The sequence below is a fragment of the Lissotriton vulgaris genome, chromosome 8, assembly GCF_964263255.1.
Source record: "Lissotriton vulgaris chromosome 8, aLisVul1.2, whole genome shotgun sequence".
Classification (NCBI taxonomy): domain Eukaryota; kingdom Metazoa; phylum Chordata; class Amphibia; order Caudata; family Salamandridae; genus Lissotriton; species Lissotriton vulgaris.
In genome coordinates, this window is record NC_141696.1 from 1,341,703,909 (window position 1) to 1,341,726,067 (window position 22,159).

A 22,159-nucleotide genomic window follows, 5' to 3' on the forward strand; every position below is an offset into this window, starting at 1 on the left:
AGTGACTCACTATTTGTATGTATTTTGAAGACAGCATGTGTGCAAGACTGTATGGGTGGATGATTGTGTGTATGGGTGGGTTAGTGTGTATGTGTTTTTATAATTGATTGTTTAAGAGAGCAAATATGTTTCCGTTTCTGTAGAAGTATGTGTAGTGGTGTCTATATAGCAGGATAATCAAGTAAATGGTTTTTTGATAGTTTATTTGCATGTGTGAATTTGTGTGTGAGTAACTATATGTGTGTAACAGGATGTGTAGGTGTATGAGTACATATGATGAGTAAGTACATGCATGAGTGACTATATAGAACTGTTGGTGAATGAGTGGATGTGTATGTAGATTTTGGAATTACCTAATAAATTGTTGTAATTGGTAATGGTTTTTCCTTTTTTAAGAAAATTTTAGTTTCTATTTTTGAATGTGTGTGTCAAAGGTTATTTTATGCTGATAGGAGGTCTGCCACTTTGAAATTAACATGGGGAAAACACGTTTTGGGACCCCCCTTTTATCTCGGCCCCCGCTTGACGAATCCCCCCTCAGGGAAGGACCGAAGCTCGGCGAGGCAAATTTGAGGAAATTTTCAGGCAGCTTCGTCAACCGGCGCCAAAGTTATTCCAAATAGAATTTTGAGATTTTGCATAGAAAAAAATCCTAACTATAACTACCTACTGGCGACCGCCAGTAGGTAATATATACATATATATATATTCACAGAAAAAACCATTGGTTATAGACCATATATAGTTAGGGATTAGCATTTACAAAACCTTAATTTACTCGCACAAAACCATAGAAATTCGCATATATAGTTAGTTGCAATAACTATATATCGCGCACCCGCAATCCACTGCTGATGATGTCACATATTACATCATTCATGACATGGTCAGTGACATCAGTGATGACATCACTGATGACATCTCAAATGACATCACTGATGACATCACTGATGACAACATCCAGTGACTGTATGTTTCTGTAAAGTTAAAATATGTCTTACATATTGAAGAATGAGTGGATGTATAAGTGTCTGGATGAAGGATTTAGTAGGTGCATGACTGACTGTATGAGAGAGTGATTAAATGTGTTTCACTGAGTGCATGGGTTAGTGACTAAACTGTCTTAATTTGTGCATCATTATGTCTGTTGTTCTGTAAACTGCTCACAATCAACAAATAGTCAGACTTAATCTGAACAAACAAACAAAACATGGAGATGTATTATTAGCTAATTCAGCTATCAGATATCGACTGCTCGTTTTCTACCAACCGTTTCTCAATTGAACTTCTGAGTCAGAGGTGAGTCTTAATTGGGCTGCACACTTCTTGGTTGGCACATCGGTTGTGGGATGACTGTGCCTTTGGAGATGGGCTAACAGTCTCCCCGTTTGTTCTTACCCCTCACAGGTGTACCGCCCAACTGATCTGGCCTTACGACACCGTCACAGTTTTTTTTGGTAATGTACCCAACACCCCTTTTAACTCCTTAAATACTGGAATCCCTTCATAATAAATTGTAAAATATATTTATACTTACCCTTACAGGTGCTTCCCCGTCCCCCGTCCCCCAATTGTCCTGAAGAAGACCCGCAGCAGAGGTCGTGATTTTCCCGTATTGCGCCAGGGTCGAAACGTCGTCGATCCCCCATTTTTAATTTCTGAAAGCCTATACCAGTCCCTCCCTGTCCCCCTGTATAATAGTGTATATATACTGTGTATGGGTAGGCTTTATATGTGCAATGTAAAATACTTTCTTTGTTGCACTGAATTATTCTAAATCTTTGTCTACAGCTTTTTCCTCTCATCACCTGAGCACCAACTTTCCTCTTTTCCTCTCGTTTAAATTTTATGTATATGTAAATAAACTGCAGTATAATTGGTCTTGATACTGTTGTGTTGGGTTCATTGCATTTATAGCTGAATTAGCTAATAATACATCTCCATGTTTTGTTTGTTTGTTCAGATTAAGTCTGACTATTTGTTGAGTGTGAATAATTAATACCTATATCATTTGTATTGTTTAAAAAATTGTGGCTAGGACCACCTTTTCTATATATATACAATTACCCAGGTCCTATTGATTTATTGGGTTTACCCCATTGTTTTCAATGTTCTGTAAACTGCTGCATGTGTTGATCAGTAGCTATATGAGTAACTATATGGGTTATTGATTGGTTGCCCAAGTATTTGTATGGGAGAGTGAGTGTGTGTGTGGGGGTGGCTGGGAGGTGTGTGACTCTGTGCATAGATGTGTGAGCAGTTGATTCAGTAGATGTATGGGTTCAAAAGAGCATGTGGAAACAGCTGTATTGGCGGTTGACTATCTGCATGAGTGTATTGGTGAGTGATTGGATTTCTCAGTGCTACATGTCAAAGTAAGTACCTATGTAAAACACAGTACATGTAAGAGTTGACATATATAAATAACTGTGCATAAGAGCCAGTGAATGTGTGAGTGGCTGTATGGATCATTGTGAACTTGTATCAGTGATTGTATAAGAGAGTAAATATGTGTTAGTATATGTTTGATTAAATAAGGTGTGTATAACTGTATAGTTGAGGAAATGGAGGTGTGATTGATTCTTTGCATGAGTGACTAGGTGTGTGAGTAACTCCATGGATGAGTGACAGTCTGTGAGTGTCTGTTTACACTGATTGTATCTAAGGTTATATTAGAGTCTGAAGAGGTTCATCGTATTATCACATGAATGATATCATCAGTGATGTGATCAGTAATGTCAAATGAGATGTTATCAGTGATTTCATCAGTGATGTCATTTGAGATGTCATCAGTGATGTCATCAGTGAAGTCATTTGAGATGTCATCATTGATGTCATTTGAGATGTCATCAGTGATGTCATCAGTGATGTCACTGACCATGTCATGAATGATGTAATATGTGACATCATCAGCAGTGGATTGCGGGTGCGCGATATATAGTTATTGCAACTAACTATATATGCGAATTTCTATGGTTTTGTGCGAGTAAATTAAGGTTTTGTAAATGCTAATCCCTAACTATATATGGTCTATAACCAATGGTTTTTTCTGTGAATTTTCATGGTTTTGTAAATGCAAATTCCTAACTATATATGGTCTATAACCTATGGTTTTTTCAGTGAATTTCATTGGTTTTTTAAAAGCTAATATCTATAGCTGTAAAATATATTCTTTATTACGTGACGTATCACGTAGCCAGGTGAGACGCCTCATGACGCGTTGCGTAAACGTGACGTATCGTCTCTGCAGCGCAAACAAAACCCGTAACGAAAGCGCGCCAGAGCACGCTTACAGATATATATATATTTTTTTAACCTTAATTAGACAAAATCCACACGTGCACATATCTTGAGGCCTTGCAACGGCACATCAAACAAACAGTCCCTACAATTTTGCCAAGTTTGGTGGAAATCTATTCCTTTAAATTTTATTTTACTGTTTCTCTTGGTTTTCCCCTTGTTACGCTTACCGGAACGCTACCAGGTACACAAACCGGACGCTCCAAAAACACAAGATGTCGGACTCCCGTTACGCTGCCGGTTAGCTGCCCGGTTGGCGTACCGGGAAGCGCCTCTACGGCGAAAAATCGCAATTTTCTTTTTTTTTCTTTTGCCCCGCGGGGCACTTTAATATCCCCCTCATCAATCCTAGGGGGTCAGGAGGGGTCTACCTTGCCCCCTTTCCTTCATTTCCCCCTTCGTTTTTCACCACCTCTTGTCTCTCGATCCTACCAAGAGACAAGATGGCGGCCGCTCCGGACTGTTTACAATGTTGACAGCCAATCAGCTTCTCCTCAGACTCCCGTTACGCTGCCGGTTAGCTGCCCAGTTAGCTGCCCGGTTCGCGTACCGGGACGCGCCTCTACGGCGAAAAATCGCAATTTTCTTTTTTTTTTTGCCCGCGGACCACTTTAATATCCCCCTCATCAATCCTAGGGGGTCAGGAGGGGTCTACCTTGCCCCCTTTCCTTCATTTCCCCCTTTGTTTTTCACCACCTCTTGTCTCTCGATCCTACCGAGAGACAAGATGGCGGCCGCTCCAGACTGTTTACAATGTTGACAGCCAATCAGCTTCTCCTCAGACTCCCGTTACGCTGCCAATTAGCTGCCCGGTTATCGTACCGATTTGCGCCTCTACGACAAAAAAACGCAATTTTTTTATTTATTTTTGCCCGCGGACCACTTTAATATCCCCCTCATCAATCCTAGGGGGTCAGGAGGGGTCTACCTTGCCCCCTTTCCTTCATTTCCCCCTTTGTTTTTCACCACCTCTTGTCTCTCGATCCTACCGAGAGACAAGATGGCGGCCGCTCCAGACTGTTTACAATGTTGACAGCCAATCAGCTTCTCCTCAGACTTCCGTTATGCTGCCAATTAGCTGCCCTGTTAGCTGCCCGGTTATCGTACCGATTTGCGCCTCTACGACAAAAAAACGCAATTTTTTATTTTTTTTGCCCCACGGGCCACTTTAATATCCCCTCATCAATCCTAGGCGGTCAGAAGAGGTCTACCTTGCCCCCTTTCCTTCATTTCCCCCTTCGTTTTGGCCTCCTCTTGTCTCTCGATCCTACCGAGAGACAAGATGGTGGCCGCTCCGGACTGTTTAGAATGTTGAGAGACACCGGAGAGCCAATCAGCTTCGCTTCACAAAGCTCAGTTACGCGAAAAGTACGCGAACTGGTGCGCTATCCAGGACGCTGTCACAGATATATACATTTTTTTAAATGTTAATTTCTCAATATCCACTGGAGCACATATATTGAGACCCAGCAAAGGCACATCGGGCTAACAGTCCCTACAATTTTGCCAAGTTTCGTGCAAATCCATTCAGCCGTTCGAGCTAAAAGTGAGGCCAAACGCCCTATGGAAAAATGAATGGAAAAAACGTGTTTTGGGACCCCCCTTTTTTCTTGGCCCCCCCTTGACGAAACCCCCCCAAATTTTCAGGGGCTGATCAAAAACAAAATGTGCCATTTTCCTGAAAATTTCAGCCGATTCCGTCCACAAACGCCAAAGTTATTTGACATAGAATTTTCAAAAGTTCCATAGAGAAAAAATCCTAACTATATATACTTACCGGCGACCGCCAGTAGGTAATATATATATATATATATATATATGGGGAATTTATACGGATGCGCAGAATTTGTAGTTTAGAGTCTGATCTGAATACCTGTCAGGAAGAGGCAATTCAGAGGTTTGTAAAACGGGGTTATTTGTTGAATGATCTACTAACGGCTAGAGACAAAGCCAACAGAACCAGTATTGATAATGTTGGAGGAGAGGGCTCTGAAAATGAGAACGAGGATGTAGTTAATGCCCCCAAACATGACATCAACACGGTCAGTTTAATTACCACCTTCAATACTGAGGAGAGAAAAATAAGGGGCATCCTTAGGAAACACTGGCCCATTCTCCATACCGACATTAATCTGTCACCATTGTTGCCCATTGAACCCTCCATCATATTTAGGAGAGGACCCTCGATGAGAGATTGCCTAGTAAAAACCAGCCCAGAAGTAAGCGATAACAAAGTTAAAATTTCTAACAAAAAGGGTTTCCATAAATGCATTTCATGCAGAGCGTGCAAGTTTGGGGTAAACACGGTGGAATTTCAATCCCCATTCAACCCCATGCCTACACTCATTAAAGATCTATATACATGCCGTACAGATCATGCTGTATATGTTTTGGAGTGTACGTGCAAACTTAAATATGTGGGAAGCACCAAGTTACAGGTGTTTAACCGCATATTGCAACATCTTAGGGCAATAGTGAATTCTGATTCCAATTATCCTGTTGCCCGTCATTTTGAACTTGTACACGCCAAAAATTTGAACCACCTTACCTACTTTGTTATTGACTCCGTCCCCAAAAACATCCGGGGGGGAGATCGGGAAAGGATTCTGAGGCAATTAGAAAGTAAATACATTGTCTTATTAAATACCAGAATACCTAATGGGCTCAACAGGGGGGAAGATTTACAAGTTTTCCTGTAAATATACCAGCAATCAACCCCCTGGGAGCAATCTAGATTTAGACAGCCTTTGTAAATATCGTTTTCCCTTTTCAGTACGTGAACTCTGTTCTTTGATTGTCCTCCGATTGTTTCATTAATGTATAGCACAGTGATTATGAGTTTAAAACTACTTGCAAAGCATAACCCTTTGCAATTTACTGTTGCTTTTATACATTGGTCTTGGTTCTTACCATTATATTTAGTCACTATGGCTATAGTGAATTCTAAGCATCAGCAGTAATGCCTATTTGTTTTTAACTGTGGTGGGTATCTACAACACTAGCGCAGGTACATTGTTTTACATGTCATCTTGTACTATGAATTGTTACTTTCATAGCATACATGTACTGACTGCGAATTTATTGTGCACTTTGGGCACTTGAGCACTTTAGTTTTGATAAACACAAATGGAGGTCTTGTATCATGCTTGTTGGACATGCCTTAATAATTTTTTGCACATATGCACTGATTGTTATAAAATGTAAAATGAATTTGTATTTTCTCAATTGGCATCATTGTATATACCTTGTAAATAATTTTACTAGATATTGCACTAGTACTTTATTCAGTTTCATGATTTATCTGAATTATTGTGATGCACATTGAGTTTTGGTATCTTGTACATATGTGATAGGCAGTTGTAATTTTTCTATGTCCATGACCCCGTAAGTCGCTGTTATCATTTCTACCTCTATGTTTTCACAGTATTTAAACACCCCCATTGGTAATTTGAGGCCATGTGATCAAGGCCGTTTTTGACGGCCGAAACGCGTCATGCCGATGGCGAGGGAAAAATAAAGCCACAATTTTGAAATCTACTCTTGGTGTTTCGTGAGATCTGTTCCGTGGTGGTGCGAGAAGACGCATTACAGGACTTTTGTTTTGATATATATATATATATATATATATATATTCACTGAAAAAACCATAGGTTATAGACCATATATAGTTAGGAATTCGCATTTACAAAACCTTATTTTACTCACACAAAACCATTGGAATTCCATATATAGTTAGTTGCACTAACTATATATCGCGCACCCGCAATCCACTGCTGATGATGTCACATATTACATCATTCATGACATGGTCAGTGACATCACTGATGACATCACTGATGACATCTCATTTGACATTACTGATCACATCACTGATGATATCATTCATGTGATAATACGATGAACCTCTTCAGAATCTAATATAACCTTAGATACAATCAGTGTAAACAGACACTCACAGACTGTCACTCATCCATGGAGTTACTCACACACCTAGTCAGTCATGCAAAGAATCAATCACACCTCCATTTCCTCAACTATACAGTTATACAAACTTTACTTATTCAAACATATACTAACACATATTTACTCTCTTATACAATCCCTGATACAAGTTCACAATGATCCATACAGCCACTCACACATTCACTGGCTCTTATGCACAGTTATTTATATATGTCAACTCTCACATGTACTGTGTTTTACATATGTACTTACTTTGACATGTAGCACTGAGATATCCATTCACTCACCAATACACTCATGCACACAGTCAACCGCCCATACAGCTGTTTCCACATGCACTTTTGAAACCATACATCTAGTGAATCAACTGCTCACACATCTATGCACAGAGTCATACACCTCCCAGCCACCCACACACACACTCAGTCTCCCATACAAATACTTGGGCAACCAATCAATAACCCATATAGTTACTCATATAGCTACTTATCAACACATGCAACAGTTTACAGAACAACAGACATAATGATGCACAAATTAAGACAGTTTAGTCACTAACCCATGCACTCAGTGAGACACATTTAATCACTCACTCATACAGTCAGTCATGCACCTACTAAATCCTTCATCCAGACACTTATACATCCACTCATTCTTCAATATGTAAGACATATTTTAACTTTACAGAAACATACAGTCACTGGATGTTGTCATCAGTGATGTCATCAGTGATATCATTCGAGATGTCATCAGTGATGTCATCAGTGATGTCACTGACCATGTCATGAATGATGTAATATGTGACATCATCAGCAGTGGATTGCGGGTGCGCGATATATAGTTAGTGCAACTAACTATATATGGAATTTCAATGGTTTTGTGTGAGTAAAATAAGGTTTTGTAAATGCGAATTCCTAACTATATATGGTCTATAACCTATGGTTTTTTCAGTGAATTTTCAAGGTTTTGTAAATGCTAATTCCTAACTATATATGGTCTATAACCTATGGTTTTTTCAGTGAATTTTCAAGGTTTTGTAAATGCTAATTCCTAACTATATATGGTCTATAGCCTATGGTTTTTTCAGTGAATATATATATATACATACATATATAAACATATATCATCTGTATATCTATATAAATACAAACATAAATGCATGCATACATATACTTATATGCATACAGATGCATGTTATTTACATGAAAGTTGAAAAATCACTAATAAAAGCAAAGCTAAAAAGCCACCTCATTACAAACAGAATGGCTTTAACTTAAACGAGGGCGAGATCTATTGCATTTTCAATGCTTGTTTACTTTGGTTCCATCAAGAAGGCATTCAGATATGTCACACATTTGCAATAAATTCTGAATGTTAGCACTCTAGTTGCACATTAGATCACTGTAGTAAAGCTACTGCTCACCAGGGACGTCTGCTGCTGGTATTCAAAGTGCATGTTTCAGTCTGCATGTCAGAATTTTTTTAATGAAATAGAAGAGGATTTGAGAAGTCACTCAAAATGATCCCTAATTTTTCTTTCTGAAGCACTAATCATACTTTCTATGGCAAAATTAACCCCCTCATGTTGTTCCTTTTTAAATTGAGTGTTTTCAGACTTACCACTTCATTCCAATCAAGATGGCTTCTGGTGTGCCATACTTTTGTCATAAGTAAGACTGTTAGCGCTCTAGTTGTTCTTTAGAACACTCTGGGACATTCTGTCATTGGGCTATACTTGGGGTACATCTGGGTGATATTTGGGCTACATTTAGGCTCTTTTGTCTCTGGTGGCCATCTTGGGAGACTGTATGTCAGAATTTTTTAATGAAATTGAAGAGGGTTTGAGAAGTCACTCAAAATGTGCCCTAATTTTTCTTTCTGCAGCACTAATCATAATTCATATGGCAAAATATACCCCCTCATTTTGTTCCTTTTTAAATTAAATGTTTTAAGAGTTACCACTTTATTCCAATCAAGATGGCTTCAGGTGTGCCGTACCTTTGTAATAAGTAGGACTGTTAGCGCTCTAGTTGTTCTTTAGAACACTCTGGGACATTCTGTCATTGGGCTATACTTGGGCTACATCTGGGTGATATTTGGGCTACATTTGGGCTCTTTTGTCTCTGGTGGCCATTTTGGGAGACTGCATGTCAGAATGTTTTAATGAAATAGAAAAGGATTTGAGAAGTCACTCAAAATGTATCCTAATTTTTCATTCTGCAGCACTAATCATACTTTCTATGGCAAAATATATCCCCTCATGTTGTTTCTTTTTAAATTAAATGTTTTAAGAGTTACCACTTTATTCCAATCAAGATGGCTTCAGGTGTGCCATACCTTTGTAATAAGTAGGACTGTTAGCGCTCTAGTTGTTCTTTAGAACACTCTAGGAGGCTGCAGTAGAACACAAAGGAATCAACTGACAGTCTCTGTCCTTGTTGGATGTACATGTTTTACTGAGAATGTCAGACTTCATTTTCACATGACTGAGAAAGATAATGTGAATTTACAGAAAATATGCTTTCAGTTTAGCTTATAGATCCCCTTCCAAACCACTGTGGGAAAATCATGAGATATTAGTTTTCTTTCAAACAATATTCATGATATCACAGAAGAAGGTTTTTTCACATGGTAAAATCACCTTAGAACCCACCACAATTCCTAAAACGAGTATGGTACCATCAACAAATGATTTATAATGTAACTAAAGTCCTAAAACCCTCTATTAACTACAATGCTTTTTAATGAGGTGCTATCATGTATATTGGTCCCAAGATGGCTGCCAACACTTCTTGGATGAAGTGCTGACAGCCAATCAGATCAGATGTGTGGTTAGGCTCCGCCCAGATATATATCTTTTTTTGAACCTTAATTACTCAAAATCCACTGGAGCACATATATTGAGACCTAGCAAAGGCACATCGGGCTAACAGTCCCTACAATTTTGCCAGGTTTCGTGCAAATCCATTCAGCCGTTCGAGCTAAAAGTGAGGCCAACCGCCCTATGGAAATTAACATGGGAAAAACGCGTTTTGGGACCCCCCTTTTTTCTCGGCCCCCCCTTGATGAAACCCCCCCAAATTGTCAGGGGCTGCTCAGAAACAAAATGTTCCATTTTCCCGAAAATTTCAGCCAATTCCGTCCACAAACGCCAAAGTTATTAGACATAGAATTTTCAAAAATCCCATAGAGAAAAAATCCTAACTATATATACCTACTGGCGACCGCCAGTAGGTAATATATATATATATATATATATATGCTTCAAAAGCTCGCCGCCTCCACAACTTCACCACGGACTTGCAATGAGACGAGGTAGACCCAATTTGGTGCTTCTTTTTAGTTTATTTCAATTGTGCCACCATTCATCACGACGCGTTTTGGCGGATCCCTGCCTTGATCACATGACAACAATGTCGTGAGACACACCTCTTTTTAAAATAAATACTTGTCCTTCATTGATGAATTTTTTTGTTCATTACTGTTCCAAAGACAACCATTTCATTTAAATACATGTAAAATTGATAAAATCAATTCCTCATTTCCAATAACTGCTTAAATGCTTTGGTGGACGGGCATAGCTGTGATTGTAAAATACATTGCTTCATTGTTCACAGCCAGCTAAAGTGCATTCTATGTTGACTTTCAATGTATTTTGAATTACCCTTCAACTTGGCATGCATCCTTATCCCAAAACGGTTCATGGTTTTAAATTTATTACCACTGAACACATCAACTTTGAATGTTATTTACTTCTTTGTCTAAAAAAACTCAATAAAACAGTGTGTATCCCCTGACCCCCCCATAAATAATACCTAATAGTGTTGAAAAGTGCTTAAAAGTGACTAAATAGTGCCATACAAGTGACACCCGAAACCTTCTTAAATTAATTACAAACTAATATTGAGAGCAATTACACAACCTCTAGCTCAGTATCCATAAATAAATATGTTTCTCTGAGACAGTTTTCTAATGGGCTTCCTCGAATGAAACTTTCTAACATCACATGAATAATTCCCACAATTAATTAAACCAGTATTCAAGCAAGGTACTAATTAATTCATTCATTCAAATGCTAAAATCCACTTGAAAACCATTGTAAAACTCTCCTTTATGTAGAAAAATATATATGTCTCTATGGATAAAACTTCAATTGTATAAAAAGTACTATCAAAATATGTACATAATCATATTTTACGAATATATAGTCCTTCACATAATGTAAAATATTGATGAGATTTCAAGAACAGATCTTCGATAGTCAAACAATATTATTTCATAAAAATGTCTTCCTACATTTACTGCGTACAACCCATGTATGATCTAAATAGACACAGTTGGAGATCGTCAGTCCAAATAGGTTTATAGATCCTCACTCATATTCAATCCTTTTGGCTGCATAGTATCTAACATTAATATGTAGTGGGTCTCTAATCGGCGTAAAAATCCCTCCCTGTCCCCACCTCTTCTCTGAATTGGGACGGTGTCTATTAAATAATATCTCAGATCTTTGGGTTTACCCTAATGGGTTTCATGAAAATGCCAAGCTACAGGGTAACTTGGATCATTGTTATTTATCGCTCTGATGTGCTGCAAAACCCTCTTGTGGCCTGGTAACTTTGTACTTCCTACGTACTTTAGATTGCAGCTGCACTCTAGGACGTACACCACATACTCACTCTTACATGTTAGGTGATATTTTATTGGCTGGGGTTTTAAATTAAAGGCAGTCATATATGTAATTTTATTGACGCCATATGAACATGTTTTGCAGCTGGGGCATTTATAGAATCCCTTACGGGCCAAGGACCATCCGGTATTATCCTTATATTCGGGGCTGCTTTTCACCAGAATATCTGCCATGGTGGTAGCCTTCCTGTAAGTTATTGCAGGATGTTCAGGGAGATAATTACCTATCACTGGGTCATCTTTCACTATGTGCCAGTTACGATGTACAATTTTGCGCAATTCCCTGTGTTGTCGTCTATAGGTTAGGATGAGTCTGGGCGTTTCGTCTGGTATCTGTACCCCTCCCTTCTTCTTATCCAAGGTGGTACTTGCTACTTCCAGAAGATCTTCCCTACACCTCAATCTTGACTTCCTGATTGCTATGTCAATCGTTTTGGCACTGTAGCCTCGATCTAGAAATCTGATCTTACTTTCCTGTTGATGTTTATGTAATTCTCCCTCATTACTACATATTCTGCGCAGCCTCAGCATTTCCCAATAGGGGATGCTGTGTATAAGGTGTGTAGGATGTGCACTTGTTGCATGTAGCAACGTAATTCCTGCAGTTTCTTTTCTATATAATGTAGTATTGATTTTGCCGTTTTCTACGTTGACTTGCACATCCAGGAAGGATACCTGGCAATTACTAATGTGGGACGTAAATTTTAGATTTACATCATTGTGATTGATGCATTCAATAAATGTTTCCGCCTCCTCAAGTATGCCATTCCAAACTATTATCAGGTCATCAATGTATCTTAGCCAGGATACAATTTTGTCCCTGTAAGTGTTGCTATATTGCCTCCTGAGGACCAGCTCCTCCCACCAGCCTATGAATAGGCAGGCGTAGCTGGGTGAGAAGCTGGCCCCCATGTCTACTCCCTGAACCTGATGAAACACTTGTTTATTAAAAAGAAAGAACTATATATATGCCATAGCGACTTTGAGGTGAGAGATTGGTCACAGTTTCCACAGAAAAGCTTTGCAAATAAATGTGGCGCCATTTGACAAACCTGCATAAAATTCCACAAAAAGGTTTACTAAGAGTAAAAAGTTGGTATGGCAAGTTTAATGTAATTCAATTGATTGGGGAAACGTAAAAATAGGTTACAAAAAAATGCATTTTTTCACTTCCTAACTTCCATAAGAATCTTTGCTCTCTACTAGAGAAAAAAAAGCTACACAAAATTACAGTGAACGTTTTCTTTGACCGCCAGTACAGAGTACGCATTATGCTCCCTGCACCCTAAACAAGTGTCAAAAGGCCATGAAATGGGTGCAATGGGCACACCATCACACCTAGGCCTCTGTTGGCGGACCCCCAAATGGCCTCTAAAATAAAAAAAAAACATAAAATAAATGGTTTGCTTTTTCTGGGTTCGGACACTCCTCATGGATTTTGGTAAACACAACAAGCAAACTCCCACCCCCACAGACTCATGACACACCAAACTAGCGAGTTTAGTCCTTGAACTCTGTACAGAGCCTGCAAACTATGACAATGGACACAAAATCAGCCCAAAAGTGCTATAGTCTCGGAGCCCAGTACAGAGACCCTAAACTTGAAAAATGGTTGCATGGGTGGTCTGCACCTGTTGGGGTCTGCAACCTCTGGAAGGAGTTTGTGGATCCAACAACCATATCCTGAAGCTTGTGAGCTCTATTCATTAGTTAGTGGAGCAGCAGAATTTTGGCTCCACCCTTTCTTGTCCCAAATATGTCATATTTAGGTTCATGTAGTGACATATATATGTTTATTTTAATATCATTAACATTTATTGGTGCACTTGACCAAAATAATGGAGGTGCATTCGCTGAATAATTCAGACATTCATTTGAATGTGCATACTAATGTTTTCCTATAGCGATATCAAATTGCAGTTTTGATATATATCTGCAATTGTGTAGTTTGTGTAATTTTATTGCCACTACATATATACTGACATGTTCATTTGAATAGTTTCCTGCATTTACTTTATGACACTATATGTATCCATAACCGTGCCATAACCTTTTCCATGCTCATGACGAGCTGAGCTCTTCCCCAGCACAGCGGGGGAATTACCCCCACAGCGAAGGGGATAAGTGTTTGGCCTCTAATGTTTAACCTTCAAAGTGAAAGTTGCTTGGTTATATTAATTTCTTCTCATTTCAAGGTGCATTAACATGACCTCATAGTTTGTGAAAGGCACATTGTGTATGAAAGATAGTGAAGCTCGGGAGGAGAACTCTTGGCAAGGACGAGAGGCGCTAACGAACAAAGGGAGGCCAAGAGATCGGAGAATCAAATGAAACAGCCAAGCTTTACTGTGAGAAGGTGGAACAGGACTAAGACATGTGATATGGTATTATTGAATTTTCTATGAGGTTTTAATTAGTGGTCACACTTTTGCTTTAGTTAGATTCCCTTGTGACTGAGAAGGATACAGTCCTCTTTGCTATTTTCCTGATTTGTGGCTTTATGCTATAAAATACTACTGGTTTTGGAAAACTTCTACAGAGTCTCCGCAATGCTGACACATTCCTGCTTTACTGGATCTAATTATGGTTTTCCCCAATTAGTGCTACTTAGTTAGTTAGGCTTAGTTTAGGTAGTTCAGATTTACTCATATATAGGCAATAGGACTGGAAATCATATACTGATCATCAGATTTCATTCCTTATTTTCTGCATTGGATTTACTGAATTCATTGTATGCTTTATGCTTCTGATGGTAAACTTTGTCAGACGATATGTACTACCAACAATAATTCAGTATTTATGCAATATATTCTTAAGAATTGTAAACATCAGTTTGGCTTTGAGTTTGTAATAAACTAACATTTAATCCATTTATTGACTTTTGGGTCTTCACTGGGTAGCCAAATGGGTTACACTGTAAATTGAAATGTTGGATGTTGTTTGCTCTTTATTTCTCAGACATCTAAAATGGTCAGTTGCAGGGAAATGTGGCTATTCAGCTCAATATTCTGGCATTAGTAAAGCCTAATCTGTTTGGGCCTTTTCAGATGGATTATGCATGAGGCCTATTATAGACATCCACTGTAATAATTGCAAAAAGGTAAAGACATTTTATATATTGTGTAGTTGCAGCTTGATCAACCAGACACTTAGAAACTAGACTATATGCTTCAACGTCTTCGTACCACTTACTGCAAAAGTACATGCGGAGGAACCACATCCTAATTTCAATGCTGAAGCAAAAGGAGGGCTATTTACCAGCATCTAGCTTTGAGCCATATTGCAGACACTCAAGGATATTCATTTGGCATTAACACATCTCGAAAACACCAGACATTATAGGTAAACCATGAGAGAGTGTTTCAGATAGACCCAAAATTCTATTTATTTACTGCCACTTGTGTTTTTCAAAATTATAATAGTATAACTTGCCGGGGTGCCTAGAGACTTGAAAACATTCATCTGGTGACATGCCCTGTAGTGAGACATGCTATGATATTATAACATGAATCAAAGAATTATAAAGAGATGTTTTGGTTCTGGTCTGGCTTTGAGACTAGAGCTCCTTTATAACTTGTGTCTCTCCTATTTAATCGACTCTATGTAGAATGACTACTTCACTATTGTTTGACTCTGTGCACTTTACCACTGCTAACCAGTGCTAAAGTGATTGTGCTAACTCGCTTAAACAAGGTAAAATTGGCCTATACATTTAGTTTACACAGAAGTCCCTAATCAAGTGGTATTGCATGTAACCAGCCAATAATTCCCTATCTCACAATCTCTTCACTATCTCTCCTGGTTGGCAGCGAGTGACACTCCACTCTGAGTAGATGATTGCACTATACAAATTCTTTCATTCATTCTTTCATAGGTTGAACTTTCCTAACCCCTCTTCAGATCACTCCTGGACTTGTGGAAGACTTCAGAAGAACCCCCAGAGGACTACCCTGCTGCTTAAAGTCATACCTTGCTGCTTGAAGAACTGGAGCATTGTATCTAATGCAGCGGCGTGTTCAGCCTCGTGAAACCGGTGGAAGGCAGCGGCTTTAAGACTGGATTCTTTTTATGGCTAAGGGCTAGTTGGCTAGCCTCTTGTATGAGTTACAGGGCATAACAAGCTCCAGGGACCATGAATTTTGCACGCAGCTGGAGTAAGTCCTAACTCTCCAAGTAGTGCCCCCCAGGTCCAGGACCCCTAAAAGTGGTGTTAGAAAGCCAGCTTTCCCACAACATTCTTCTCAGCAGCAATTATTTTAATTAAATATGCATGTCTATCCAACTGCGAGGAAGAGAAACGGTACTATTTTCCATCTCTTTTTATATTTTTCTTTAGGCCTTTGTTTTCATTTTCTTTTGACCTCTATTAGTTTTAGTTTCCTGATTGCCATTCGCAGCTCAAGAGCTGAAGTATGATGTAAAACCACTGCAGCATTCGGGGAAATGGAGCCTTGGATTAGGGAGACAAAACTAACAAACATCTGATATGTGGTAAGTCACAGAAACAAGACGGACTAATGAAGCAAGGGAACCCTAAAGAAGCAAAAACAACAAAGGTGAAGGAATGAATAGGCCAAGGGCAAACTGAAGTGTAAGCAGAGTAATCATATTATCCGCAAGTGCCACACAGATTGTTTCTGCACAAGGTAGATCTTTAAGCCTGCCTACTCAGAGAGGAAAGGAGAGTGTCTGGTTCTGCATGAGGAGGGATTGTCCAGAAGAAGAAGCCCAGCCATGCTCTAGGCAAATGGAACACCCAGAAGAAGCCAACTGTTAACAGTAGTGCCAGCTCTTAAAACCAAGATGCTAAGGGTAACCTGGTTTCCCTATGGGATTCTTTTGGCAACCTGCTAAAGGCAAAGTACAGCCCAAACCAGCAAAGTGCTGTCCGGCACCCAGGCAGCACATTGGGAGAGATTGGTACAGTCACTGATGTGATATATTCTTGAAAGAGCCTCATTACTGCCAGGGTGGAGAACCTGCCCATGGTCTAGGCACCTCAAATGCGCAGGACATGGACAAGGCACCTGACAATTGGATCATGATTCACAGGAGTGACTTCAACAAGAAGTAAGGCCACTGTCCACGCTCCACAAACTGAACAAGCACACTGACTGGAATTGCTACAACCACAAGGCTGAAACCAAGCCTGGCAACAAACAACATGGCCAGTAAAACTCTCTTTGTTCAAGATCACAAAAGATGACCTACAGGTGACTGAAATTTGGAGATTGCTTAATCAACTCACACCTGTGTCTGTTGTTTATGATGTCCATAATACCGATGAGATACCACAGACCAAGAGGAATCCACAAGAATTGGGTAGAGCACATTAGAGATGCGCAATGCTTAGCTGGTATCCGGAGTCAGGAATATGGAAACCTGTACTAATCTCCATTTAGTATTTCTGTTTGCTGTGATCTTAAACCTTCTCCAGTCTCATGGCAATCACTGGGGTGGACAGTGAATAATCGTGTCTGTTCTTTGACTGGTGAGGTCCAATTCTTTGCCCCTCACACTGTCTGCCTGAGAAGCCTCTGAGTGGTTGCCCTCGCTCCTCTAAGAATCGAGGGCAGATGGGGAATACTTGACTGAGTTTGCAGAGCCATAGTAGGACATACCTCAAGACACCAGAGGCAAGCAAATAAGGTCTGACTGTGCCATTTCATATTGATGCTAATAACACTGCAGTCATCTTCACACCTACCTATTCACCCAAGCAATTATGTAAACTGACATAATTATGAAGAAAGAGTATTGGTCTACATAAGAAGCAGTATACACTCCCTATGTCAGAATGCTATGGATAGTTAATACCATTGTGGCTAACCTACCAACTGGGCTTGGTCTCTTAATTGGCCCTCCCAGAGTGAGACAAAATTGGCAAAACAGAGTTGGGTGAGAAAATGAACTGTCCTTTATTCAATTCACCTTTTAATCCTCTCATGCATGGATGAGTAATAACAGGTTTTGTTTGAAAGATTTTAGTCAATCAGTCTGGGTGGGGGAGTTAAATTGTATGTGAAAGGGTACCATGTATTTAAAAACTTAGCAGACTATTCACAATGGCATTTTGGAGTATGCAAAAATGTATTGCAAAAACGGCACAGTCCTTTCTATTTGCACTAGTTATATACAAATATTTCCTGAATATTCACCTTTTAGTCCCTTTTAAATGCTTGCACAAAACTCTACATATAACCTGGAAAATCAGAAAATGTGTGCAAGGAAAAATCGTACAGGCAAACTCCACCTCTTTGGTAGGGTTGAGATAGCCACAACTATTTTGCATGCATCCATCTCAAGACACTTTTAAATATTTTTATAATGAAGAGTATACTAAAAGAGAAACAACCCTTTTCACTCCCAAACATTTCATCAAACTCTCAATGAGCTATAGGACTTGATGTATACCAGTGAGGAGGGGGGGATGGGGGGCCGGCTAAATATTTGCTCTCCCAGTGGGCATGCTTCGACATGATTTGTAGCTTCCGAATTTTTCAAAACAGTCTTTCAAATCACAAAGTGAACCTATGCATTTTAGCACGACCTCTGATGCCCCTACCAGACATAAGACAGAAAAGCATAAAACTCCTATCAAAAATAAATACATCTATGATGCATTTTTGGTGGATTTGAAATGCATCTGGTTCGGCTCAAATAGGCAGCAATGTGATCTCCACCTGCCAAGCGCCTAAAACTGGAGGTGGAAGGGGGATGTTCCATTGGAGGGAGAGGTGTGGCGCAGCGGCCAGGGCGGCTGACACTGGAGCGCAGGGCTCACAGTTCAATCCCCGGTGGCAGCTCCGCTCAGCACCATGTGACTCCAGGCAGTAGCTCACTCAATGTTCCCGACGGCCCCCACCTCCTTAAGGGCCCGATGTAGGTAATTCCTATTTACCTACTCTTAAATACCGAATCATACCGAATCGGTATTTAAGAGTAGGTAAATAGGAAGGGGGCAGATGTAGGCAATTCTTATTTTAGAATTACTGAATCTGTAAGATTCAGTATTTACCGATTCGGTAAATACCGAATCGGTATTTCCTATTGATTCCAATGGGCCTTGAAGCCCATAGGACTCAATGGGAAATACCGATTTGGTATTTACCGAATCGGTAATTACCGAATCCTGCAAGGGTGAACGGGGTGTCACTTTGACACCCTGTAGCACCCCAATTCCAGGCTTGTGTGCCATGTGGCACACAGACATGCCCTAAGGGCATGTCTGTGTGTCACATGGCACAGGTGTACATGCACAGATGTGCATGCACACCTGAATTCCGTATTTTACCACCCAATCGTATTGGGTGATAAAATACCGAATTCTGAAGGCCTGTAGCACTGTAAACAGTGCTACCTACATCTGGGATTTACCGAATCGGTAAAATTACTGATTCGGTATTTTACAGAATCTGTAAATTTACTGATTCAGTAAATTTACCGAATCTGTAAAATAATGGCCCCTACATCTCAATCACCAAATACCGGTCGGTAACTGCCGTTACCGACCGGTATTTGGTGACCTACATCGGGCCCTAAGACTCTTAGGGGTGAGTAGTTCGCGCTTTACAAATACCGGATTTAGATTTTAGTTGCATTAGTTTGTTGTGCTGTGTCTGGCTAGTTTGAAGCCCACAGACTATGGGTGGAAACAGTCAGGCAATGATGAGTGCAGAATCAATCACGCCTGCCACTTATCTTCATAAGCCTCGTCCCCTGCAAGTCATGAAGCAGCGAGTTCTCATTATTAAGGACTCATCCTTAAAGCCTTGGCAAACTGCTCTGCATTACAGTCCAAATGCTCTTCACGTCTAATACTTGGTGCCTTGTGTGTAAACATCGCCCTCCTTCCAGAGCAGCAGCACTGCCATCAGCTAAAGGTCACAGCCTGATTAAAAAGTGAACTTTGAGAACACTATTAACCCATTGGATCCCAGCTGCTCTGGTTTCTGCTTCTGTTAGCCACAATAATAGTAATGAAAATGAACACCGACCATAAAAGCATCTTTCACAATATGGAAGATGAAAACACAAGCTTCTTTGGTGCGGTTTGCTGTTTTTGTCGTGGAAGAAGTAACAGCCTCGCAACACGGTTCCAAAAGAGGTAAACACAGCAGGGTGCTAAAATGTAAATTGATACTTGTATAGCACACTACTCACCCGCAAGGGTCTCAAGGCGCTTGTACGAATACCGCTGTGGAACCCATCCTGGCTTTCCCTGTGAGGCGTCCACTCCTGGGCACCCCCAGGGTGGAGGCCAGGCATCCTTAGCGTTGTGGGGGCCGTTGTGGAGATTAAGCAAGCTATTGCCCAGAGTTGCAGAGTGGGACTCCATGATTGGAATAGACCCCGGGGCGAGAATTATCAGGTCCGTGGAATTTTTGAGCCCAAGACCCGCCGAGGCGGGGCATTGAACCCTGGATCCGGGCTAGACCTCTACATCAGAGTCTGCCGCTCTAATCATTGAGCCACACTGAAAATGAGGTTCGAACCTTTGATAAACCACTAGAGTTAAATGCTACGAGAAAATCACAAACCATATTTTTTATGAAACATCCATTCAGTTTCTACTTCCAAACCAATATAATTTCAGGCGGAGGGGTTAGTTCACTACACAGTGGATAAACATCCCCAGAAAGTCAAACCCTTGCTCCTTCTGGCACGCTGGGTCTTTCAGTGGAGGAGGCAGGCTCTGCAGGAGGTTCAAGCATGGTTGTATGACACAGCTGCAGGTGAAGCCCAACATCTTTTCCTTTTCACACATGACTTTTGTGTATTTCAGTGAGGTGTGAGGCACCTGTACCTACCCCCCTGCCCTTAGGTACTTCTGTTTACATTCCTGACACTTCCCTCGCGTGCACAACACACCTGTACCAAGGGCGATGCCTACCTCAGTTTAGACCTCCTGCTCCATGCATGGAGACTTCTGACACCTGGGCCAACACCTTTCTCTGAGCAGCTCTGGCATTAACACAGGCAACCTCCGAGCCCAAAGTACGACCCAGATCTGCAGGCCCAGGGCCAACATGTCATTCTGAGTTCGGTAGTAGTCTGGTTTTCGAGCAGAGTGCTCCATTGCCCTTGAACTTCAGCTCACTGTATAAAACTGCAAAAAAAATAGACTTCAAGGTGTATACTTTGGACTGCTTTTTCGTCATCGGTACATCCGCCCTACACCAATGGAAGCATACGCATGTTTAGCTTCCTGAACGCACTCTCCTAGCTATGTGCATTTATCACAACATAGCTAAGCTTTTCTGTGCTTGAGAAAATAACATGCAACTAGCTGAAGGTTCTGAGCGTCAGGGTGCTGAAAGTCGTCATTCTCAACCAGGGAGACAATGCAAACGGCCGCCGGCTCTAATCCTATGTAGGAAGCATTCACACAGCCTTAAGATATGAGTTCTCACGGCCACAACGCAGACTTGGCCCAGACAGCAGCTGCATTGCATCTTGTAATAAAAGTTTTATTGGAGATAACAGTGCAGCGAGCGATTTCATCGACAACAGAGACACATCTTTAAATTGTATCTAATGCAGCGGCGTGTTCAGCCTCGTGAAACCGGGGGAAGGCAGCCGCTTTAAGACTGGATTCTTTTTATGGAGGCAGGGCTGCTCTGGAGTCAAAGTGACAACTTGAGATAAACATGGCACAAGGGGGGCTGCACCTGGCACTTGTCAATATATAATCCCCAAACTCCATTTCTTAGATTATTAAAGAGAGATGTATTCATTCTGTGGCACTTCCTGGAGGTTTTATGCAATTGGCAACATTGGAGTAATTGGCTTCTGCTGGAATGTCTCATTAGACATGGACATCTGTAGGTGGAATATTTCAACCCTGGACGATAAATGGCCGATCTTTATTTATTAAAGAACATTTTTGAGACAATTAAGCATTCTGTAGCCATACGATGGCCGAGGCACTGGATTTCAACCAACCTTTAGATTGTGAAGATGTAATTAATGCAGAGTACATGCCTGCCAACGCACACGGTGCATGCCATCGTGTGACACACACATATCCAGGGCCGGACTGGGAGCCAAAACCGGCCCTGGCAAAGTGCTCGGCTGACCCCCAGGAGGGTTCGGGTGCGGCTGAGCGGATTCCCAGGGAGGTTTTCTGCAGATTTTATTACAGGGGCCGATATAGCAGCTATGGTGCAAAAACGGCCCTGTAACAAAAACGGTCCCCAGGGGCCCA

General features: G+C 40.6%; 1 protein-coding gene across 2 annotated transcripts in view; it reads right to left on the reverse strand.

Annotated features, from left to right (window-relative positions):
* Positions 1 to 22,159, reverse strand: part of CNTN5 (contactin 5) — a 3,039,905-nt gene that overhangs the window by 1,256,952 nt on the left and 1,760,794 nt on the right. The gene's annotated exons all lie outside the window — the stretch shown is intronic.